The 26,369-nt window shown below is 40.8% G+C and overlaps 1 long non-coding RNA gene across 1 annotated transcript; it reads right to left on the bottom strand.

Moving 5' to 3' along the window:
• Nucleotides 1-15,652: 15,652 nt before the first annotated feature.
• Nucleotides 15,653-24,780, bottom strand: LOC112605367. The gene is made up of 2 exons (XR_003115397.1): nucleotides 24,704-24,780; nucleotides 15,653-16,177 (listed from the first exon to the last, which is right to left on the bottom strand). It is a non-coding gene; the product is annotated as an uncharacterized LOC112605367 (long non-coding RNA).
• Between the last annotated feature and the right edge of the window lie 1,589 nt (nucleotides 24,781-26,369).

Genomic DNA, 26,369 nt, shown 5'->3' with positions numbered 1-26,369 from the left:
AATTGAGAGGTCTACTATTAAGAGAAAGAAGAGGACCACACGATGGGAGCAACCAGCTGTGTATCTGGCCAGCAGTGATGGAGGTGAGGAGGCCATGATATGAGTCTGGTGGTGCAGACAAGCCAGTGTCCAAACTGGATGGTCATATGCATGAAGGGGGTGCTGTCAAAAATCATACCAGGAATAGACAGAATTCTGGAAAGGTGGCAGAGTAGAAAGTCCCAGGAATCTGTTTCCCCACTTAGACAATAATTGCACTGGCAGAATCTGTCTGATGTAACTATTTTGAAACTCTGGAGTACATTTGAAGGCTTGCAATTTCCTGGGGGAAAGCTTGCAATTTCCTGGGGGAAAGCTTGGACAGTAAATTATGGCAAGTTTTGATCAATTTCCACTCATAACAGCTACTCAGCCCCCAGTCCCAAGTCAGGCAGCCATACATGGGTTCCTGGAGCAGCTTGCCAGCAGCTTCCAAGATCCAGGGAGGGCAAAAAGGACCCTTTTCCTCTGCCTGAAGCAACTTCCAGGGGATTTAATAGGCTAGTGCCCTCCTCTCACTTCATTTTTCTTGTTTTTCCTATTTTGGGAGCCAAACATTCAGACTCTAGGACATCCAAAAGTGACCACATAGCTGGGCGCAGTGGCTCACACCTGTAATCCCAGCACTTTGGGAGGTTGAGGCAGGTGGATCGTGAGGTCAGGAGTTTGAGACCAGCCTGGCTAATATGATGAAACCCTGTCTCTACTAAAAAATACAAAAATTAGCCAGGTGTGGTGGCACATGCCTGTAGTACCAGCTACTTGGAGGCTGAGGCAGGAGAATCACTGGAACAAGGAGGCGGAGGTTGCAGTGAGCTGAGATCATGCCACTGCACTCCAAATAACAAGACTCCATCTCAAAGAAAAAAAAAATGACCACATATTCAGGAATTTCGAAAGTCACAGTGCATGCTCAAGGATAGATGGAGGCCTTTAAAAAGACCTGAAAAGACTTTAAGTTTATACCTCATGCTAATCCCTGGTACAGAGACAGCCTACAACAATCACGGGACAAAAACAAAAATAGAAATCAATAAACTCTGAGTAAGGGGGAGAATCTGATTTCCCGAGTTACTACATTATTAGATTCAAATGTCCTGTTTTCAATTTAATAAAAAATCATAAGGCACACAAAGAAACAGGAAAGTATGGTTCATTCAAAAAGAAAAAATAAACCAAGAGAAACCATCCTGGAGAAAGACCAGATGACAGACTTGCTAGACAAAAACTTTAAAACAATTGTCTTGAAGATGCTAAAAAAAAAAAAAAACTAAAGGAAATCATGGAAAAAGTCAAGATAATGGTACATGAACAAAAAGAAACTATCAATAGAAGAAACTAAAAAGACATTCTGGAGCTGAAAACACAATAATTAAAATGAAAAATTTACTAGAGGAATTTGAAGGTAGAAGGTAGAAGGCAGAAGAAAAAAGGATCAGTTAACTTGAAGTTAAAACAATTGAAATTATTGAGCCTTAAAAACACAAAGAAAAGTAAACAGAGCCTCAGAGGCCCATGGGACACTTTCAAATGGACCAACATACATCGTGGGAGTTTCAGAAGGAGAAAAGAGAGAGAATGGGGCAAAGAGATTTTTGGAAGAAATAATGGCCAAAAACTTCCCAAATCTGATGGAAGACATAAACATCCAAGAAGCTCAATGAACTCCAAGTAGGATGAACTCCATGAGACTCACATCAAGACATATTATAATCAGGCTGTCAAAGGCCAAAGACAGAGAGAATCTTGAAAGCTACAAGAGAGAAGTAACTTATCACATACAAGGGATCTTCAATAAAATTATCAACAGATTTCTCATCAGAAATTCTGGAGGCCAGAAGGCAATGAGTTGATATACTCAAAGTGCCGAAAGGAAAAAAAACTGTCAAGCAAGAATCCTATATCCAGCAAAACTATTCTTTAAAAGTGAGGAATAGGCTGGGCACAGTGGCTCACACCTGTAATCCCAGCACTCTGGGAGGCTAAGGCGGGTGGATCATGAGGTCAGCAGATCAAGACCATCCTGGCTAACACAGTGAAACCCTGTCTCTACTAAAAAATACACAAAATTAGCTGGGCTTAGTGGTGGGCACCTGTAGTCCCAGCTACTGGGGAGGCTGAAGCAGGAAAATGGTGTGAACCCGGGAGGTGGAGTTTGCAGTGAGCTGAGATCATGCCACTGCACTCCAGCCTGGGCGACAGAGCCAGACTCCATCTCAAAAAAAAAAAAAAAAAAAAAAAAGTGAGGAATAAATTAAGACATTTCCAGATAAACAAGAGTTTAAGGAATTCATTACCACTAGACCTACCCTGAAAGAACTGCTGAAAGGAGTCCTTAAAGTTGAAATGAAAGGACACTGGAAAGTAACATGAAGCAGCATGATGAAATAAAGAACTCAGTAAAGGTAAATACATAGGAAATTATAAAAGCTGGTATTATTGTAATTTTGGTTTGTAACTCCAATTTTGTTTTCTACATAATGTAAGACATTAATGCATTTAAAAAATTATTTGTTTGGTTTTGGCCATGCAATATTTAAGCATTTAATTTTGTAACACCAATACCTGAAAGGGTGTAGGGAAGGGACTGTATAGAAGCAGAGTTTTTTGTTTTTTTTTTAATTGAAATTAAGCTGCTATAAATTCAAATCACACTGTTATAACCTTAGGATGTTAAGGGTAATCTTCAGGGTAACTGCAAAAAAATATGGTTGTAGAGTATACACAAAAGGAAATGAGATGGGAATTTAAACATTTTACTATAAAAAATCAATTAGCACAAAATAGTAATGCAAGAAATGAAGTACAAAAAAACTATATGGCATATAGAAAACAAATAGCAATATGACATAACTAAGCTTCTCCGTATCAGTAATTACTTCAAGTGTAAATATTTTAAAATCTCCCATCAAAAGACAAAGATTGAGAGAATAGATTTTTTAAAAAAATACATGATTCAACTACGCACAAGAGACTCGCTTTAGCTCCAGGGACCAAACAGGTTGAAAGTCAAAGGACAAGAAGATATTCTATACAAATAGTAACCAGAAGAGAGCAGCAGTGGTTAAAAACAAGGTAGTCACAAAAAGACAAATACTGTAGGGTTCCATTTCTATGAGGTGGGTAGAGTAGTCAAATTCTGAGAGACAAAATAGAATGGTGCTTGCCAGTGGCTGGGGAGAGAGGAGAAGGGGGAGTTAGTGTTTAAGGGATACAGAGTTTCAGTTTTGCAAGATAAGAATTTTAGAGATGGACAATAGTGATGATTGCACAACAATATAAATGTACTTAATACCACTGAACTGTGCACCTAAAAATTGAAAAGATGGTAAATTTTATGTTATGTGTATTTTACCATGATTTAAAGAAAAATATGTTATTTAAAAAATCACTCCAGAACAAGCAGCACAAACCAGACAGTCCCAGGCAAGCCTGGACACAGACCACCTATGGAAAGATGATGTTACAGGTTTTGGATTTTGCGAATGACGAGAAGCTACTGACCAATTCTAAGGAAGGACATGATGATATTTGAGTTGTTTAGAAAAGCATTTTGACTGCTATGCAGAACTGATGGGGAGGGGAGTAAACTCAAACCCCAATCTTCTGTCTGCAAAGACATTTGGTTATTTAAGGTTATGTAAAGACTCATTTGCTCCCAAGCAGCTCTCCCTCGGCCCACTCTGATACTTTTGTTCTCGTTACTTCCAATTAATTGCAAGATCTATCTCCAAGAAGTATCACATTTCACAACTTTGGACTCATATTAACAAGATTTTCAACACTGTGAAATAATTATCGATCCTTCTCCTTTATAACCTCTAACCAAAACAGTTTTCAAATTCATTTTCCACTTCCAACTCTTCATAACCTCATCGCTTCATCTTTTGATCTATTCATCCTCTCTTTTTCTGAATTGATTTTACTCTTTGTCTGAAATCTTGCATCTCACTTTTGAGCTTTGTATAACTGTTTGATGAAATGTAACCTCTACTGGCTACACTATTCACTAGTTCCATTAAGCAGTCCCGAAATTTTGCTAGTTTGTAAAAGGTGATTAGTTTCACTTCTTCCTCTGTGAATCTAGGGTACTATGAAAATATCCCTGTGTATCTATTAATTGCACCAGATTTCAAAAATAAGGTAGGGAGCATTATAGACATGGCAATTTTTATACTGCAAAGATATTTCAATCCAGCAACTTTCAGTGCAATTTAAGGAATTTGCAATTTAGGTTCTATCATGAAGCCCTTTAATGAGAAGACAATCTTTGGGAAAATGAATATTCACTCCTAGCCTACCTTGGAGCAATCTAGTGTTTTCTTATTCACGCCTACAAGTGATTAGAGGAACTGGGAAACCAACTTATCCACCAGCAAATCCAGTCTTCACTTTGATGGGCATTGTTGGATATCATTTGTGCCTGGGAAAGGTAGCCCTTTATATCTTCATTTGAGAACACTTTTGTTGATTTGTATGTCAGATCATTACATGAGAATAAGATGAGAAGGGAATTAAATGGGAATGAACATAGAATTGATTCTAGGTTTGGAAGGATGTGCTTGTGAGACTGGAAATAAGAGAAGAAGGAAACTGAGTGGGTAAGAAATTCCCAAGGTTTCCTCTTACTCTCCTGACTTGTGTCCCTTACAATAACCCTCAAATACAAGCAAAAGAGGGTGGGGAGGAGGCCACTGGACCAACCAAATAGACTCTGTCTGGATTATGCAGAACTGGGTGCTACAACTGTGAGCCATGCAGAACCTAGAGAAGGTGTAAGAGAAACATCTTCAAATGCAAAAAATAGTTTTAAAGTAAGACCACAATGGAAAGCTAAATGATTAGTGATTATTTAGCCTAGAATAAAGGCTAAGGAGAAAAAAATTATTAATTTTCCTCAGCGTTAGAGAGAAGAATAGCTTCTGGCTGAACTTCCACTCTGACAGAATCAGAGAAAATTAGCCCAGCCATAAAGTGCTTAGACTCTGAGCCAGAATTTCCCAGTCGGGAGTTATTTTGTATATTTGTTTAAGAACCCATTTTGGATGAGTGTCTTAGTCAGTTCATGTTGCTATAACAAAATACCATAAACTGGGTTGTGTTAACAGCACATGTTTATTTCTTACAGTTCTGGAGACTGGGAAGTCCAAGATCAGGGTGCTGCCAGATTTGGTTCTTGTCCTGGTTTATAGAAGATTGTCCTCACCATAGGCATGGGCAAAGACTTCATGACTGAAACACCAAAAGCAATTGCAACAAAAGCCAAAATTGACAAATGAGATCTCATTAAACTAAAGAGCTTCTGCACAGCAAAAGAAACTATCATTGGAGTGAACAGGCAACCTACAGAATGGGAGAAATTTTTTGCAATCTATCCATCTGACAAAAGGTTAATATCCAAAACCTACAAAGAAATTCAACAAATATACAAGAAAAAAACAACCCCATCAAAAACTGGGCAAAGGATATGAACAGACACTTGTCAAAAGAAGACATTTCTGTGGCCAACAAACATGAAAAAAGCTCATCATCACTGGTCATTAGAGAAAAGCAAATCAAACCACAATGAGATACCATCTCACGCCAGTTAGAATGGCAATCATTAAAAAGTCAAGAAACAACAGATGCTTAAGCGGATGTGGATAAATAGGAACACTTTTACACTGTTGGTGGGAGTGTAAGTTAGTTCAACCATTGTGGAAGAAGTATGGCAGTTCCTCAAGGATCTAGAACTAGAAATGCTGTTTGACCCAGCCATCTCATTACTGGGTGTATACCCAAAGGGTTATAAATCATGCTACTATAAAGACACATGTACATGTACATTTATTGCAGCACTGTTCACAATAGCAAAGACTTGGAACCAACCCAAATGCCCATCAATGATAGACTGGATAAATAAAATGTGGCACATATATACCATGGAATACTATGCAGCCATTAAAAAAGGATGAGTTCATGTCCTTTGCAGGGACATGGATGAAGCTGGAAACCATCATTCTCAGCAAACTAACACAAGAACAGAAAAGCAAACACTGCATGTTCTCACTCGTAAGTGGGAGTTGAACAATGAGAACACATGGACATAGGGAGGGGAACATCACACACTGGGGCCTGTCAGGGGGTGGGGGGCTAGGGGAGGGACAGCATTAGAAGAAGTACCTAATGTAGATGATGGGTGGATGGGTGCAACAAACCACCATGGCATGTGTATACCTATGTAACAACCCTGCACATTCAGCACATGTATCCCAGAACTTAAAGTATATATATAAAAATTGGCCTCACTATGCCCCAACATGGTGGGAAAGGCAAGGAATCTCTCCAGGGTCTCTTTTATAAGGGCACTAATCCCACCCATTAGGGCTCTGCCTTCAAAATCTAACCACCTTTTAACACCTTCGTTTTGGGCATTAGAATTTCAACACATGGCGTTTGGGGGCACACAGACATCCAGTTCATCACAACAAGGTCAGGAAAGCTTCCTTCTGGTGAGTTTTTAAGGACACACACAAACAAAGATGAGAAGGCAGGGAGAAAGAAAAGGAGAGAGGGTAGAGAGAGAGAAAAGGATGGGGATTTAACTCTCTGATAAATATTAACACGTTTACAATTTTTAAAAAATGGGTCAGTGCAGTGGCTCATGCCTCTAATCCCAGCACTTTGAGAGGTCAAGGCATTAGAATTGCTTGAGCCAAAGAGTTTGAGACCACCCTGGGCAACACAGTGAGACATCCATCTCCAGAAAATTTTTTTTTAAATTAGTCAGGTGCTGTGGTGTGCACCTGTAAGTCTGAAAGCTGGGGCAGGAGGATTGTTCAAGCCCAAGAGTTTAAGGCTGCAGTAAGTTATAATTGTGCCACTGTACTCCAGCCTGAGTGACAGAGTGAGACCTTGTCTCAAAAAAAAAAAAGTTGACTGGACAAGGAGTTAGGGGAGGGAAAGAAGAGCCAAGATTTGTTAACTTTCCCCACACCCTACACTAGGCCAGAACTTACATAGTATTCACAACACACTTAGACATGGAGAAATGAAAGTAGACATTATGATCCTCCTTTTAAAAAGATATCCAGTGAGGAAATTGCTGTACAGAGAAATTAAGCAACTTCCCTAAGGCCACACAGATCACTGATGAACAGACCAATGTTCAACATCAGGTGTGACTGAGCCCAAATCCTATGTGCTTTCATGCCTGCATTAGGGCATGCTGAGGTCAGCAATGGCGTCTGTGGCCCAGGATTGCTCAGTGGCCCAGGATGTCCCAGTGATACCCTAAGGTGGGCCGTGGGCTCGTCTGTACTCCCTGCACTGCTCCTTCACTTTCACCTCCGGTCTTTCAGAATCCTGTACTCCACTAGTTAATTTAAATGTTTATTTCCACTTATGGGTTAATGAGTATTGTAATAGGCAATGTAAAAGACATATCCATGCACAGTAAAAATTCAAATGCTACAGAAAAATATAAAAGGTAAAAGTTTTCCTTCCTTCTCCCAACTCTCCCTTTCCACAGAGGAAATCGCTATTAAGAGTTTTGTGTGTGCCCTTCTTGAAAAATATCCTAAGCATAAAACCAGGTCCATATTTAGTACATCTAGCTGGGTAGAGGAACTTGTCTTTATTAATTATGAAGAAAAGGGGAATCTTAATGCCTCTCTTACATTAGAATCTTTCTGATGTTACTATTTTTTAAATGTGTTTCAGGAAAACCTTATGCCTTAACATCTTAAAGAAGTGATCACTATTATGAGAATTTGAGGCATAATAATCATGAGAAAGTAATTTATTTTTGTGTTTTTATAATCTTTTAAATGCAACTAATTAATGGTGATTCTTTTGGATTGGGCAATGTAAAAACTTCTTTATATATATATCTTACATAATCTTCACAATAGCCTTACCATTACAGTTTCATAGAGAGGACCCATGGAGTCCTTGGTGAAGACAAGCTTTTCTTTTTTTTGAGATGGAATCTCACTCTGTCGCCCAGGCTGGAGTGCAGTGGCATGATCTCAGCATCTCAGCTCACTGCATCCTCTGCCTCCCGGGTTCAAGCGATTCTCCTGCCTCAGCCTCTCAAGTAGCTGAGACTAGAGGCAGGCACCACCACGCCTGGCTAATTTTTGTATTTTTAGTAGAGACAGGGTTTCTCCATGTTGGCCAGGCTGGTCTTGAACTCCTGATCTCCAGGGAGCCACCCACCTTGGCCTCCCAAGTGCGAGGATCACCAGTGTGAGCCGCTGGTGTCCAGCTGAAGATAAGTCCCTCAAAGTCTTACAGCAATACAGGATTAAGCCAGGAATTGAACCCGGGCAGCAGGATCTCTGATCCTGCATTTCTAACCACAACACAGATCACTATTCATTGCAGAGATGTTACATTCACCTTGGAAAAATGGAGAAAAGAAGAAAAATGACACTCAGAGATTATTCACCCAAATAAAATTCATATTCACATTTACTCTGATCTGTTTCCTACAGTGATTTTCTTTTCAGAACTCCAGATCTAGAAATAGAACCCTGTAACTGATGTTGTTGCCTGGTTTATGAACAGATTCACAACAGGTAAGGAATTCAGTCACTGTTGGTTACACAGCAAATAATAAACTCACCTGAAAAAAAGGACTGTTCTGAAAAATCCAGAACTTGCTCTGTCACTAAGTGGAGGAGGGGACTGAGTGGTGCATTTGCTCATAGCTCTCTCCCTAGGGCCAGTTCCCAGCAGGGACCTCAAACTGGGGACAGTGGATGAGCCAGCCAGTCATCAGACCTTTGGGAGCTGGGATGGCAGCCGGATGCCAGTGGCCAAGCCTCTTTCAGCCCCTGACAGCCAGCTGACCCTGCCCTGCTCCCAAAAGACAAAGAGTGCTCAGTGACACAATCACCAACCACCACCACCTCCTGTTTTGGGTTGACTAAGAACCACAGGGCTGCTGTGTGGCTAAATACAACACAGTCATATTTTGAGTCCTTACCAAGAAAAAAATACTTGCTATACCTGAGCAGCACTGTGTTTATAATTGAATCACTATTCAGGTGGTGGTGGCAGCTAGAGAAATTGATTTACAAACTGTCTAGTTGGGTCTAGGGATTTGTTTTTATTAATTATGAAGAAAACAAGAATCTGAATATCACTCTTAGAGTCTTACGGATGTTACTATTTTTTAAATGGGTTTAAGGAAAACTGACTGAAAAGCGTGAGTTGCAAATAGCATTCTGAGAAAGCTGCTAAGCAATACATATTTCATACCACTCCTGAACGTGGTCAGATATAAATAGCAGCACAAACATTTAAGAGCTATTCTCGCTGAAAAAAAAAAAAAAAAGTAATTAATTGGTGTTACACACAAAGGACTTCTCTATTTATTTATTTATTTTTTTGGTAACCAGCACAGCTTTAATTACAAGTAATTGTTCTCAAAATCAGGCTGCTCGTAAGTTCTGCATTCTAGACAGTGATTATGCATCAATACCCTAATCTATCACTTTCATTATTTTAGTCATTTGGGTGTGTAAATTTGTATTTAATTCAGACAACAAACTCCACAGTTCCCACTGTTACTTTCTATGAACATGTGCCTTTTTAAGGCACAATAGCGTTGGATGATTTAGATTTACATTCATTTACTTTTACTTAGGAAAATAATGGTACATTATTGTGGGTTTTGCTGACTTCTAGGTAAATACAGTGGCATTAGATGTACAAGGAGCCAGGTTTGTCCCTAGTTAATCAGGAATTTTAGTAGGTGTCTCTCTAGAACTGCATTTGTTACTGCGTCGTAATGAGCTGGAGTTTGCAGAAATTCCCCTGCAGAAATCTCCTAGTAAAGTAATAGGGGCCTATTCTTTACCTCATTCAGAATTTGTACATTTCTTCTCTCCCAGGTTAGGCACTAGAAATGTCGCCTGGATTACTGAACTCCAGTACGCTGTTTACTCTCTACCCGGGCTTTGTATGTCTGAGTAAATTTCAAAACAAAACTCAAAAGCCTTGCCAGGACATCTGATGGGGATACATTAGCTCCACCTTGTCCTTGTGGATGACACCACCATTTTGTTTCTGATCTCTTAACGCAGGTAGATATTCTTTATTTCCTATGAAATATGTTTCCTTGAATGCAAAACAAATGGCTATGCCCTTTGTTCCCTTTCTAACTTGCTTTTTGGTGTGATGGTCTAATTGCCATGCCACACAGTTTTAAATGAAAAAAAAAAAATTGAGTTAAAAATTCTATCCATACTTATAAAAAACAAAACAATAAAATGATATCTTTGGTAATCACTTATTTGGTTGAATAACTCTCATAAAACACACACACCCACAAATGTTTTAAGCTACACAAATATAAAATTTTGTGGAGGAAGAGATTATTTACAATGTTAGAAAACAATGCCGTTGCCAGAGAAATTTTCTTGGAATTGCAAGGTAGGTCCGATAAGGGAAAATACATTGTATGATGACAAACTATGCTTTATGTATTTCAAAACCTATTTAAAATTAGAAATTTTGAACAAAATTTACATTTAAAACTACTCATTTTCTTTAATTATTTTTTAATAAGCTTCCTTGTTAAATGGGTATAATATAGATTTCAACTAGCTCGGAATTATACTGCTTTGTCTGCTCTATCCTATCTTTCTTTTTCAGGTAAAGTTTTTTATTGACATCATGGGAATTTTGCCTAAGCACAAAACTGCCAGTAACTTTACAACATTTATTGAGGGACTTCTGCGATTATAGATATTCAGTGAGTATAGGACTCATGATGAAAAGAGAAAAAAAATAAGAAAAAGAAGATGATGACGATAAAGGATATGTTCCTGTCCTCCTGAAAGAATTCACAATCCACACAACAACACATGCACACACAATAACACATGCACAAGCACATGCAGCATTTGTTTCAGATAAGTACACGAATATAATACAACTGGAAAACTGAGATTTTTACAAGCCAAAGGCCCTCTGAAGGTGGAAGGACCAGATTTACGTGGAGATTAATTTGGAGAGTTTCTAGAAACATCACAAAATGAATAACATAGATTGTCATCAGATAAAGAAGTCCCAAATTCGATTACATATTTTTTATTTCACAAAGGTTATTTAACCAGTGCTTACCAGTGTTTTACTAGTTTTTACTTAAATGAAAACTTTAGAAAGTTGTTTGGGGATGAGGTGGAAGAGACTCCGGGGTAACTGAATGACAAGTAAAGTTCCCAGGCCAGAATGGAGAAATCTAGAGTGAAAGGAAGCTGAGACTGGTGAGAAGACACAGTGCCTGTCTGAACTAGTGAAAACCAAGGCAGGAAGTTCCAGGAGAAGGGATGGAGGAGGGAGAAACTTGTAAAAGCGGGGAGGCCAGGCGCGGTGGCTCAAGCCTGTAATCCCAGCACTTTGGGAGGCCGAGACGGGCGGATCACGAGGTCAGGAGATCGAGACCATCCTGGCTAACACGGTGAAACCCCGTCTCTACTAAAAAATACAAAAAACTAGCCGGGCGAGGTGGCGGGCGCCTGTAGTCCCAGCTACTCGGGAGGCTGAGGCAGGAGAATGGTGTAAACCTGGGAGGCAGAGCTTGCAGTGAGCGGAGATCCGGCCACTGCACTCCAGCCTGGGCGACAGAGCGAGACTCCATCTCAAAAAAAAAAAAAAAAAAAAGGCAGGTGGAATTGCTCCAATAGGCCATAGGGCACTAGGGGTCTCACTGGCATTTTCACATTGTGATTACTCTCACTTTCCATACCTTCTTGCTTACGTCACTTAAATCCAGTCACCCAAACCAAAGATTAGTAAAAACGAGACATATGATAATATTCGTAATAGGTGTTTAGCCTCTGCCTACAGAACCTCAAAGCACATTAATTTAGAGGAAAATAAGCAGTTATCTGACATATTTGGGGGTAGGGAACCCAAGCACTTATTTACATTTTTAATTTCCATTACCCTGTTAGTGAACATTAGCGTGCTGTCTAAAACTGCAGTAATCCGGGGATGATCCCGCCTTTGAACAGGGAGGGAACCATTAAGGGAAACAGCACCTGAGTTGTGGGAGTGTGACGCACTGACTCTGTTTCCAATTATTTACATGAGCAAGAAGCTGAACACGACCACATTCCCAACTGATGTGCTTTTTTGTGTAGCTTTTCTGTCACTGGTGTTGCATATAGTGGGTACTAAGTAAATGATTTTGTATTAAAGAGATTAATTTGCCTCTTTCCAATATGATTTGTACCATATGCAAAAAACAAAACAAAACAACAACACAAAACAAAAAATAATTCCGGTGACATATCCGTGAACCGAGAGAGTTAACGGGTGAGAGCTTTACCTTTCAAGGCACAGGGAGAGCTAAGACAGAGGTTTTGATTGCATGGGCAGCCCCAGATCAGCCCTTAGCTGGACTAAACACACTTCTAGATATTGTGTTTTTTGCTATTTTGTTGTAAGCAATAGGAGGTCCCTTTGGTAAACATTAAAGAATTATAAGCAAAACAATAAATAGATGTTGTTGGGACTCAGAGAATCTAATTTACAAGTACCCACTTAAGGTCTTCAACTATAAAATTCAGATATCCACATTTATTTTTATCATGGCCATGCAAAATTATGTAGAAGGAGAGATGATTTACAATGTCAGAAAACAATGCTGTTGCTAGAGAAATTTTCTTGGGGTTTCAAGATAGGTCACACCATATTTTGGCCATGAAACGAACAGCATGTATAAGTTCTGACAGACACGAAGCAGCTGAAATAATGGTCATACCAAACATAAATGAAAATGATCCATCCTGCATGTACAATTCCAGTGCTTTCAGAGAAATGAGGGTTTTACTACTTTTCCAGATACTGGTAAGTTTTACCCTAATAAAGCCCAGGGACAGTGTGGCAGTGAATCAGGAGAATTGGGGGATAGAAGAATCCAAGTCCCCACACTCTCAGTGGATTTCGGGAACTCCAGGGGAACCGTGGGTCTGTAAAACACATGCTGTCTTTCTGAAGAGGCGTTGTTTCGATCATTCCATAGGTAGAGGCTGCTTTGAGCAATACTTTTGGCATTACTTTGAGTCACGCCAAACACACTTTGCATCCTTGATTAAGACTTGCACCTCTACGCACTTTCCTGGGCATGGTCTATTCTGTTTCATTATCATGCACCCAGCAACAGACCCATTTCTACTGAACAATTAGAAGGTCACAGACCTGATCAGGAAGACTGTGGCCTCCACCTTCAGGAAGCTTACAATCTACTTAGAAACATAACACACACACACACCCATAAAGAGATCACAAACCTTAGCAGGGCGTGGCGTGCCACTGCAGTCCTGGCTACTTGGCAGGCTGAGGTGGGGGAACAGCTTGAACCCAGGTGTTTGAGGCTGTCGCACCCTGCATCCAACATGGGCAACAGAGCGAGACCCTGTCTCTAAAAACACTAACAATAAATAATAATAATTTTATAAAACTAAAAAGAGACCATAAACTCACTTTCTAGGTGGCCAAGTATATCCACACAAGCAATGGAGAGTACTCACTTTTCAGAGAGCCTCCAGAAAAGGGAGAGAGCTTTTTTCAGACCCAGTGGCCGGGGCACTTTGCAATAGTGCAGAATTTGACACACCACAACGGCTATTATGGATGGACAAGGAGCAGCCAAGAGAAGGAAAGAGGCAGATCTGTGACCCAAGCTGCAGCCCTTGCAATGGGAATAATCCTCATCCTCCCTGTGTGCTGTGTGTGACACGGGCTTCCCCAGCAGGGCACTGGCCCAGCCCCTGCTCTACCGGAGGGGACTGTAGCTTTGCTTCACTCTCCCTCCCTGCTTAATTACTGGCTCAGATGACAATCCACCCCAGGCAAACAATGCTCATGCAGAGAAGAAGACAGCCAGGCCAAGATCAAATTTTTCTAAAAGTTTTCTTTTCTTTTTTTTTTTCTACATCATCTCAACCTTCCTTTTTAAATAAGTGGACTTGCAAATAGACCTAACTTCAAAGATCTCATTGGTCAGTCTTCACGGTTTATGTACCCGGGCAGGGAACCATTCAAGATATTATTCTTATTTTTTAAAATCTTCTTTTTCTATCTCTTCAATAGCATCTGGACAATCTTTCCATTCTTGTCTGGTGATAATGAAATCATTAAAAAACATACCAGAACCCTTTTTGCTTATCTCTGTGCCATTTGGAACATATGTGAATAAATTGAACACCACTTGCTCATTGATTTTCTTTTTTTTCCCCCTCTTCCCTTGTTTTTAAAAGCCCTGTTTGAAATCCGTCTTTGAAAGACCCAGCATCTGAGTTACGTCTGACGCTGGGAGGTATGCCTCCACGTCGTCCACATGGCCTTGATCTAGACAGCGACCCACAATCTACCCAGCACATTTTTGTGGCTTAAGTGACCTGGAGTCTGGGGCTTTTCTTTGTTGAAGATTTTCTTCAGGTTTCAAGTTGATTTTACACCAATAATGGTCACTCCAGCTTGGGCATTGCACAAATAGTTCATAGATGACCATGGGGAATCCAGCTATGCTGTTGGGTCTAGTAGCTAAACTCTCTTGGAGGGCTTGACTTAGATCAAAGAGCATCTTTCCCTTTCTTGGAAACCACATTGCCAGCCTTTTCCAGCCAAGGGCCTGCTTGTGTTAAATGAGAAGAGAGAGACTCTGGCTCATCCCAAAAGAGGCCGCCCTGGAAGAGATGGAAAAGGCTTTTCCAGGAGGAGTCTGCTCAAAAGCATAAAAGGGTCAGCCTCCAGCTTATCACTCAAAAAAGTTTTTAAAGCCTTTTTAAGGAAACAATTTTAACCCAGCTGCACTTATCGATCAGTGATTTGATTTTGCTTTGTTAGGAGAGACTCGTAATCTGCTTTTAAATGTTTTTTGTTCCTGGCCTTCTTTGATAGCAAGTTCTGCCTAAGGCTACTTCTCAAACCTCGTCACTGGAGCTTTCAAGTCTATGTGAATAACTAGAATAATTTTAATCTGGACCTTTCTTTATCCCCTACTCCCTACCCACTCCTGTTTGCAGCAGAAAATGTTAGGGGGTTGTAAGAATTTTTTTTTTTAATCAAATTCTGCCAAACCTAAAACCTATAAAAAGGAATCATTTGTCCTTTAAAAGAGAGAGAGAAAGCAAGGGAGCAAACTCTATTTACAAAGTCAGAGGGAGTTAATCTGATTTTATTTTCTCAAGTACATTCAGTGAGTCTCAAAAAGAATGCAAGTTCTCGAGTCTTGTCTCTGCTTGGTATAAGCCACAATTAAAAAATACATTTCAGAAATATATCTGAATCACTGCAGAACGTACTTCTTTTGCAACAGATAGGTTTCATAGAAGCTTTTTTACTTGTAACTTGCAAAGATCGTAATCAGTAATCATGCCTTTCATGACATTGTGAACTATAATTTTATCTCACTAAGCTACCATAAAAGACTGCTTGTTTTATTATTATAGTATGCGTTAAAAAACAGAACCTATGCTCCTCATTTAACTAATCACTTCTGATATTTCTCAAGCTAATGGGAACCAAAAACACTTACAAGATATCTGTTCGTTGATTTTCTTAATGAAATGCACACCTTTTTTTAAAATGTAAGCATATGCGTACACATGTATGAACTTTACAAGTTTATTTAGCGAGAAACCAAATATGTGAGGAAAGCAGACTTTTCAAGTGGCGCTTTAATTGTCATTCATGCATGTTCTACAGATCATTACCGAATGTTTACAGGTCCTGCATGGAATGACTTTACACCCAAGAAGAGGGTAACATATCCTCATTGTTTATAAAAATGACAGCTCCTAATGGACCATATTAGCTTTAACACAAACTATTAAATCTCCTTCATTACTTTTTGCTGTGTTCTGTATGGGCGTCTCGTTAGCTCTGAGAAGTGGGTGCAAACTCCTAAGGAAACCTGAGCACACATTGAGACGATTAGAGATCATGGTTATTAGATAAGCCTGGGGAGGATGTTTTCCTTGGGTTACTCACAAGCATTTTGAAAGAGTCGTGTTCCAGGTTTGAGGTCCCGTGTTTCTTCCTCTCAAACTATGAGCAGCTGTAGCACATGACCTACTTCTGTAGGGCCCTGTAATGATTTCCTTCCTTCGGAGGCTTCAGGAGTCCTCCTTCTGCCCTGTGAAAAAAAAGGGACAAATATTTTAATCCAAGCAAAATGCTGAAGCAGGTTTTGTTGGTTTCAGGGAAGAAACTCAATACAGCTCCAGCACTGAATGTAGGCCTCAAATTGGAACCATCTGGGCCGCAGAAGGGCTCAGAGACCTTTGGGGAAGGCAGAGACAGTCTTGCCTAGGGCCGCAACCCATACACCTGCAGAGATGGCCGACGTCTGGGCAGGCCCTGGGCTCACCCAGGAATTGGAGCCGCTCCCACGGTGGCAAAGCCCCCACCGCCTGGCATTGCAGTTGGGAATACCACGTAAGAAAAGGTGACAACTGCTCAGAGGACGACTTCCTCCGTGAATACTCCTTATAGTGAAAGGAAAACCCCATGATTCTTTGGAACATATTTGACACAAATCAGACATAATTTCCTAATTTTTGCTTTTCAGCAGACTGGCAAGAAAGTCCTCAGGAAACCATAGGTGGGTATACACAATATTTTTAGAGTTATCCTTAACTAGGGAAAGAAAAAGGCTTTTACAACGCAATGCATGCCTGTTCGGTATTCTCCGTATTCTTTTTTTTGTTTAAAGGGTTGTTATGATTATTATTGACTAGTTTTCCTTTTTAACTAAGTGAAAGTGCTTTTCAAGTGTTTTCTAATATCTAAACATAGAAGACTAGGCCAGCTGTTGGAAGGTTATTTTAAATAAAGTATTTTTAAAAATTTTATATTGCGAACTTCCCATGGGTGAGGGATAAAAGTATCAACCCATTTTCAAACATAAAGGATGAGGACTTTTGCCCAAAGATTAGAAATCTTGTCATGTGATTTTAAAACCAGTGCAGAATATGTTTTCTGGAAAGAAAATAGGACATAAAGAACAGATAGAAATTGTACAAAAGTTGTGCATTTAATAAATATATTTTCCAAATATTGGTTGTTGAGGAATATATCATTTCCAGTCTGGGTTTTAAATTATTTCCTGTGGTTAGAAGTGCAATGTGGCCATGATAGAATCCTAAATAATATGACCAAATCTGACATCCTGAGAGTAGAAGCCCCATGACAATCTCAACACCAAGGTCAGAGGATGATTTATTGAGAAAGGATCAGTCCCTGGAAAAGGTGACAATTCAGAAAAAATAGAGGTGCTTGAAATTTTGAGCTTAAATTCCTAGAAGTGTACATTTATCTGGTTTCTTCTAACTAATCTTTTTCAATAAGCCAGGGGACCACAGTTTTTTGCTTATTGTAAGTATATTTATTAATTTATTATAATTAAATCTGTTGACTGATGGAAATTACACAGTGAAGACATAGATTATATGTATGATTAAAATGTTTAATTTTTTTTTTAATTAAGAATTGTCAGCAAGAATACTTTTTTAAAAAAATCCCTGAATAGAAAATAAGTCCAAAAAAATAGTATTTGGACTGAAGGCTCACAGAATGTCTCTCATTTTTAAAGGTTCTAAGGATATATCTGTTGCAAGGTTTCCCAGCACATCGTTAGGGGTGACATGAGTGTACAGTGTTTCGTTCTGAGCTGTTCTCACATGCACACTTCACCACAAGCCAACTGGAAGGGGTGCGGGAGGGTTGTGTGCGTTGGGCTTACTTTTTTTTGCCCTGTTCCAAATTTATATGCATGAATCTAAATTTTTAACCAAATCTTTGTTCTCTTTCCTCTTGAGGCTGCTTCACACTCCTGCCTACGCACCCAGCTGCACCCAGATAGCTCTTCCTCCCTCCCCACCCCAACAGCCTGCACCGCTGCTCAGCTACAGGGTGAGACTTAATGGAGCTGAGCAGAGCACTTCCTAGTGAGCTTCCTGCAGAGCAGTCAGCCGAGACTGGGAAAGGCCCACCACCAAATGCCAGGAGCCAGGTGAAAATCAGAGGGTCAGCCCTCTGCAGGGCCAGCCTCCAAAAAGTATCTTGCTGTCATTTAAGGGTATTAGTTTGATACCTTTAGGAAGGCTTTGGGTTTCTCTAGAACACAGCCACTGTCTCATTCATATCGCTCTGCGAGAATGCCTGTATTCAGTATCGGGGCTAAGCTGACCCACCAACTCCATCAAGTTGCAAATTTCTGAAAAGCATCAATACCCAGCCTCAGAAAAGTAAGAAATTCTGCTGTGTGTCTTCACACGTATTTTTATTTTTACTTTATTATTACTCTTATTATTTTTAGAGAGAGTGCCTTGTTCTGTTGCCCGGGCTGGAGTCCTGTGGCAATATCCTAGCTCACTGCAGCCTCAAACTCCTGGGCTCAAGTGATTCTCCCGCCTCAGCCTCCTGAGTAGCTAGGACTACAGGCGTACCACCATGCCCGGCTAATGTTTCATTATTTTAGAGATGGGGATCTCATTATGTTGGCTAGGCTGGACTCAAACGCCTGGTCCCAAGTGATCCTCCTGCCTTGGCCTCCAAAAGTTCTAGGGCTACAGGCATGAGCCACTGCACCCAGCCTTCCTGAGTATATTTTTAAATAAGGGTTTCGTATCTTCAACATAGCCCCTAAATTAAAGCAGTGATTATAACAATCACACGGCAACTAAAGCCAGCATTCTGATGGTTTTATTTGAAAAGCACCATTCTCTACAAATGGGAGCTAATCAATAAAAAATACACATATATTTGAGAGAAAAGCCCACCCTGTCCTCAGGAAAAGCAACCCGTAGAGAATGGGCAATTTCAGATTGATTTATGAACTGGGAAAGTACTTCTGATTGTGTTTTAATTTTGTCTTTGGCCAAACTGGTCAGGAGGTGATGAAGACTGACTTCCCAGCCCTTGGCTGCCAAATCTTAACTGCCTGAAAACTTACAGAAATGCTTGATTAAAACTAGAATAAAAGTCTCCAGTTGCCTTCAGCAAACCACAGCACAAGGGTGGGAAAAACAGTGCCAGGTTGCAGTTTAAGTATAGTTACTTGGCGCCTGCTGAAAGTACTGCTCCCTTCCTGTTTAATAATTAATTCAACTTTAAAGCCCCAAGGATCTGGACTCAGCACCAGCTTCACAAAGCAGTACAGAAACAAAATGCTTCCAGAACTGGAGGGGGGGATAGAGGAAGAAAGAATCTAACATTTCAAGAAACATCACCACATGGGGCCGGCAAGCAGGGGGTGGGGTTTGGAGGTGGAAAGATCCAGGGTGGAGAAATTCAAAATAAAATAAATACACACAAAAGCAAGGTTATTCACGGCCACTGGCACCAGGACCGGGAGCGGCGTAGCGAGCCGGAAGTCATCCATTTGGGAGGCAGGCTGGGTGCCTGTAGGCTAGTGGGGCCGAGAGGGTAATGGGCTCAGTCTCCGGGAAAGGAGACCCAGCCTTGCTCTTCAGCAGTGGCCTCTGCTCATTAGTCAGCGCATCGTGCTGGAAAAGGCATCCAAGGTGGGCAGTCATCCCTGCCTTCACGCTCCTCTCCCTCCACCCCACCCCACCCGCACAAGTCACCCTCCAGGGAAAGGCCAGATAATGCCCGATGTGAGGGCGAAAACCAAGAAAGTTCCCAGGCTTAAATATTCAGTCACAGAAGTTAACACCCAACACAGCAGCAGAGAACTGCAAAAGTGTGTCCCCTCCATCCAGTGGGGCAACTGCACTGTGCTTTGTGATTCTTCTAAGTCGTTTGCTTTCTCTAAGCTGGTGAGTCCAGCCAGGAAAGTGATGCACTGTAGATGCCGAAAACAGGCAGAAGCTGCCTAAGAGCTGATTAAATCTCTTATCACACACAAGATAGGAGGAGGAATGTGTCCAGAACGACTGCAGCAGACCCCCCTCCAACCGCACAGTTCAGTATGAAACCACACGGACTGTTCTTCTGTACTCCAGGAAACCTAAGTATCCCAAAGCATTGCCAAGAGATGGTCTCACCAGAAATGAACAGATTAATTAAACAAAACGAAGGCCCAAGTGGCCAGAGGAAAGAGGAAAGCTATTTAAACCCAAATTGTATTTACTTTTTGCTTATTTTTATTATTATAAAGAGTCATGAGACAGAACACTCACACACATCCCCTGAGATTCCGGTTGGGTATTTTGAAATAGACATTCACATAATTAACTGGTTGAGTTGAACAAATAATAACCTGAATACTTTCCGTAATCCTTAAAAATGGATGTTTTTAATACTCTGCAATTGCTAAAACTAAACAAATTTTCTTTATATTTTACTTTATACATCCATTAGTTATAAAACATTTGAAGTACATTTCCTTTGTATGTTTCCCTCCACTGCAGATTGATGGTGTTGCCTTAAAAATGTAGCAGCTGTATTTTAAAAATAGGGTTTTGCATTCCTCTTGACTGAGTTCTTAAAACTATGCCAAACTCAAGTTTGAAACTAGTTTCCAGTTATTAAACAATTTCAAAACCAGAAGGTCAATGTGCTTTTCTCTATTTTTGAGGTAGTGAATGTCTAGTTGCTGCTTTTTATTTTTCAATTTCAAGTTTGGTTTCAAGCTCATGCCCCTGTTTTCTTATGAAGCTCATTGTCCTAGACAGTGAATCCTTCCTCACAGTAACATATTCCTTTGTGATGAGAATAATTATCTACCAGTGTATCTTTTTTTTTTCTTTTTTTTTCTGAGACAGAGTTTTGCTCTGTCGCCCAGGCTTGAGTGCAGTGGCGTGATCTTGGCTCACTGCAAACTCCACTTCCCAGGTTCATGCCATTCTCCTGCCTCAGCCTCCCGAGTGGCTGGGACTACAGGTGCCCGCCACCTCGCCCGGCTAGTTTTTTGTATTTTTAGTAGAGACGGAGTTTCACCGTGTTAGCCAGGATGGTCTCGATCTCCTGACCTCGTGATCCACCCAAAGTGCTGGGATTACAGGCGTGAGCCACCGTGCCCAGCCCAGTGTATCTTTTTTAAAAAATAAATTTGGATATTTCTATGAGACAGTGTGTTGTCATGGAAACAGCACTGGACTATGAGCCAAGCCAGCCTCTGGGCTGGTCCAGCACTAGCTGTACATCCTGGCAAGTCACAAACCCAAGGACACATCCCTGAGTGTCAGTGTGTACTGCTGCTAAAGGAGGAGTTCTTGGTGCTTCTCTCCCTGCACTGTGTCTGCAGGGAACCCCTTTTCAGGGGTGGGAAGGGAAGACTCACACACACACAGCCCACTCTAAATCAGTCCAGACTGTGATGAGTGCTGAAATGGAACCACGAATTAAATGAACCAGAAGATCTATAAGGCCTGCCCAGCTCCACAGATCTCTGATTCCATGTGAATCATGGATTCACCAACTGGGTTATGCCCAGTCACTGGCCTCACTCACTCAATGCTCACCGTGTCCTGCTCGCCCCTGTCCAGCCTGGCCTTCTTCATACAATCCACGGGGATTTGGCGGTAGTAGCTAATTTGGAAGATTAGATTAAATAATTTGGAATACACCCATGGATATAGATGTGCCCTAAAAAAGGGAAAAGATGTGGCCCCATGATTAAAGAGTGGAAATCAAGCTTAACTCTTGGGTAATCAGCATATGTGTAGGGCAAGTGTATTCTATTCAAGATTTACCCACAAGAGGCAAAAATACTGTGTCAGAAGTTAGCAGATAAAACAGGAATATGAAGAAAATAGCACAATTTTTTTTCTACCTTTTTGTGATCCTCCCTCCCCATGGTTTGAAAGATTTTGTGCTAGTCCTCAAGTGTGGGCCCTAGAGGCTGATGGGACAGGGGTGCTTACCTCAGTTTTCTCATCTGAAAAATGGGGATTTCAACCTCAGAAGGTTGCCTTGATGATTATCTGAGTTAATATATGTAAATCTCTTGGTAGAATACGCAGAATTTACCAAGTTCTAAGTTGATGTCAGCCATTATTATTGAGTTAGGAGAGCTTTGTATTTTGTTGTTTTGTTTTTGTTTCTGTTTTTGAGACAGAGTCTCACTCTGTTGGCCAGGCTGGAGTGCAGTGGCACAATCTTGGCTCACTGCAACCTCTGTCTCCTAGGCTCAAGCAATTCTCCTGCCGCAGCCTCCTGAGTAGCTGGGATTACAGGCGTGCAGCACCACACCCAGCTAATTTTTGTATTTTTAGTAGAGATGGTCTTGAACTCCTGACCTGAGGTAATCCTCCCACCTTGGCCTCTCAAAGTGTTGGGATTACAGGTGTGAGCCACTGTGCCTGGCCTAGGAGAGCTGTGTTTAACCAAAGAGCTAGTGACTAATAATACATAACTAGTACTACCATACTGAAATGTTTTGCCTCTATATGCATTTGCTAGGGCTGCCATGACAAAGTGCCACAGGGTGAGTGGCTTAAACAACAGAGATTTATTTCCTCACAATTCTGGAGGCTCCAAGTCAGAGATTAAGGTGTGGGCAGGGTCGATTCCTCTGAGGCCCCTCTCCTTGGCTTGTAGATGCCACCTTCTCCCTATGTCCTCACATGGTCTTCCTTCTGTGCATGTCTGTGCCCTAATCTCCTCTTTTTATAAGGACACCAGTCACATTGGATTAGGGCCTATGCCAATGACAAGCTTTAACCTTAGCTTGTTAAAGACCGTATCCCCAAATACCATCACATTCTGAAGTACTGGGGGTTAGGACTTCAACGTGGGAATTTGGTGAAATACAATTCAGCTCATAACAGCCTCCACATCAGTAGAAGCACGGCTTCCATCAAGAGTTTTAAAATAACAGAAGTTCAGATTTGTATACACAGGTATGTAAATGAAAGGGATCAACCTGGAGGACATTATTAAGTGAAATAAGCCAGGCACAGAAAGACAAATATTGCATGATCTCACTCATAAGTGGAATCTCAAAAAGTTGCACTAATAGAAATAGAGAGTAGAATAGTGGTTATCAGAGCCTGGAGACGGCAGGGGTAAGGGGAAACAAAAGAGGTTGATCAATAGATACAGAGTTGTAGTTAGAATGGAAGAATACATTGCGGTGTTCTATTACATAGTACGGTGACTATAGCAAATAGCAATGTTCTGTATATTTCAAGATGGCTAGAAGAGAACATTTTGAATGTTATCACTACAAAAAAAATGATAAATGTTTAAAGTGATGAATATGGTAATTATCCTGACTTAATCATTTATACAATGTATACATGCACTGAAACATCACACTGTATCCCATAAATATGTTCACTTATTATGTCAATTATACATAAAAAGTAATTAATTAAAAAAGAAAAAAATGGGAAACAGACTCTATCCAGACCCTTGAATACTTTCACTGAGGTGAAGCTGCATGCTCTGTGACTGTTCCCCAGTACAGAATAGACACTCACAGTCTGTAGACAAGTTCAAATCAAGCAGAGGTGAGGGCTATTATACCACCAGTGGAATTGATCAGTGGGATATACTTGTTGACTCAACTCACGAAGGTTGGATAACATAAACCAACAGAAATCTGCTTGAACCTGGGATCATCCAGGCCAGAGAGGAGGCTGACGAGTCGCTGTGGTCCTTGGGTGACTTGACCTAGCACTGAACTCTGTGACCTATCAATCCATGAAAAGACAGAAGGAAATATTTCACACACGCAGTTCCACACCATGCCTCCATGAGTTCAGTGACAGATAGAGCTGCCCTTTCCCACTGCCTTCCCTGGGAATCTTCTGTGAAATACCTAGTCCATAGCTGCTTTTTTGCACCGTGGCTATGTCACCCCTGCCCTTGTGCCAGAGCAGATTGAGTTAAATATTTAACTCATTTCTATTTTAAAACGTGTTAACTCAATAAGTTTAGATGCATATTCATGATTCTTTCAAATATTTTCTCTTTTGGGCTCCTTCAGACTCTTGTTTTGGGATTTGCTAAATATGTCAGCCCGAGGAAGGTATTTGAGCAGCGTAGTTTCATTAGATATTGGTCACCACGTCGCTTGAGCATGAAGCTTTCAAAGAAAATTAAAGTGAAAGAAAAAAAAGATCTAGTATTGGTTATTAACTCCACCTCAGGGTGACTTCTCTTCAGGGGCAATTAAATAGCAGCTCTGGGCTGTTAAGTTTAGTGGCTTTACTTGTAGGTGGCACACTCTTCTTCAAGGACAACCTCCATTCAGATCTGCTTTGATTTTTATCTGATGACACTGAGGCTGCCTCTGCAAAACCAGATTTTGTTTGAAATTGTAGATGTGACCACATCTACGTGCTCTGACCTTTCTTCTTTAAGAATCAAGTTTTGCATTACCAGGTAAATGCCCTTTCAGTGGAATTTTCATGGAACACTGGGGACATCCTGTGGTCAGCTTGGTTTAAGGCAGCCAGTCTTTTCAGCAACAATTGTAGGGAATGAAGAAATAAATGTCCCACACAAATCCTAGTTTATTTTGCAAGAACAAGAAGATAAAAGAAAAAGAAAAGAGAAAAGAAATACATTCTTGTTCTTAATAATCTTTGCAATATAAACCTCTCTTTTTTTGAGCAACGCAGTTTTTCAGTGAACGTGGATTGAGCAATTATTTTTGTTAAGGACAGATATTTTCCTGAAACAAAATACAGCTTCATCAGAATAGAGGAAGAATGCCATGACATCAGGCGTTGCTCCGCGATCATACCTGGTTCTTACCATCTGCTACTGTAGGTTCCCTGTGCCTTGGCTCAACTTCTGGTCCTCGCAGGAGACAGCCTTCTGCAAAAACGCACACAGCATGGCTTAAAGGGAAAACAGTGGGTATTTTGGCAGTTTTACACCACAGATAGTGCACCAGTGACACTAAATTGAAGTCGTTTAGTTGTAAATGTGATATTACATTTGACGGTTTCCACTGGCAAAGCACTGAGCTGCCCACGTTGAACAGAGGCAAAGAAATGGAACTTGGGGAGCAAAGACAGTCACCAGAGTAGCAGACCAAAGGGGCTTGTAAAAGCGTTTGTCAAGTCATTTAGAATCATAACTCAACTCAACACACACGGTACCAGGAACAGCCAGCTCAGTTTCAGCAGTGGAAGGCAGGCAATGGAGTTTATGTTGTTCTTCTGTTTATTAAAGACGGATGGGAGCACTTGACAGAAAAATCAAACTTCTGGTCATGGCTCATTAATCCCTGTTGTATCTGTCAGGGGTATGTGTTTGGAGTTCCAACAAGCCTCTAGAAGGAAGATCACGGCTGAGCTTTGGTATTTTCTCTAATTTTGAATGGAAAGAGACGCCAGTCACCCAGAAGGAGAAATAGAATACGAGGTTATTTTTAACTCACCTACTTCAGTGGTTATTAAACATAAGTGAGTTGGTTTAAGATAAAAATGATTATGGTTAATAATTTTATTGCCAATTTTTGTCATAGGGCTTTCTTCAGGAGAAGCAGCAAGGTAAAAACAAATGTGGAATAAAGCCAGATATTATGGCTGTTTTAGGAAAAGCTCAGCTTTTGGAGACAGATCTTTGGGTGAACCTGTGCAGACTCTCTGTGTGTGCCTGTGGTCACTGAAGTGCAGCTTCCATCAAATTGTCTCCGGCCTCCTCAGCTGTAGATGGAGATAAGACCCTGGTCTACCCAGACTGTTTACATCAGCCCAGAAGACAGGAGCAGCGCTATTCTGATCCCTCTGTTGGAAACAATGGTTCTTTGTGAGAAGATGTATGTTTCAAAGCCTCCACCCTGTGCTGGCTGCACCAGCACAGCTGATCAAGACCACAGGACCGGAAGTGTAGGTTTTCCTGCTGACTCAGGGCCTGGGCTCTAAGATCCACATTTCTGATTCTCCCAAAGCCTCAGGTTTCTTGTGTGTAAAAGGTGCATCATTGACACTCATTTAGCACATACCTTGGAGGATTTCTTAAGGATTAAATGAGATAAGGCACATAAGTACTTAAACACAGCACATGGTCCATAGGTGGAAGCACTTGTAAACGTTGTTCTTGGGGTTGCTATTAGTAATATCATCATCTCCATCATCAGAGACAGTGTCGTTTGCTCTAGGTTGTGATCCTCCACACAATATCCTCAATCCGCTTGTCAGGAGTAGCTGGGAGGGACAAGGAGAGGTTGGAGAAGGGTCCTGCCAGCTCAGTTTAGTTGGGGCAATGATTGAATTAATACTTTTGAACTCCATTCTGGGCTAGGTGCTGTGAATGATACAGAGAAGTTTTAAATGTCATCTCTGCACTCAATAAACTTAAATCTAATCCATGTTAGTGGGTACAGGAAATTATCTGCACAGGCAATCTTAGGTCAATAGCTTTCAAGTAAAGTAGGTGAAACCCCTAAAGGGAGACTAGTG

This window comes from Theropithecus gelada, chromosome 13, assembly GCF_003255815.1.
Source record: "Theropithecus gelada isolate Dixy chromosome 13, Tgel_1.0, whole genome shotgun sequence".
Taxonomy (NCBI): Eukaryota; Metazoa; Chordata; class Mammalia; order Primates; family Cercopithecidae; genus Theropithecus; species Theropithecus gelada.
Note: the sequence above shows the minus strand (reverse complement) of the source record. Positions and strands in the feature narration are given on the sequence as shown.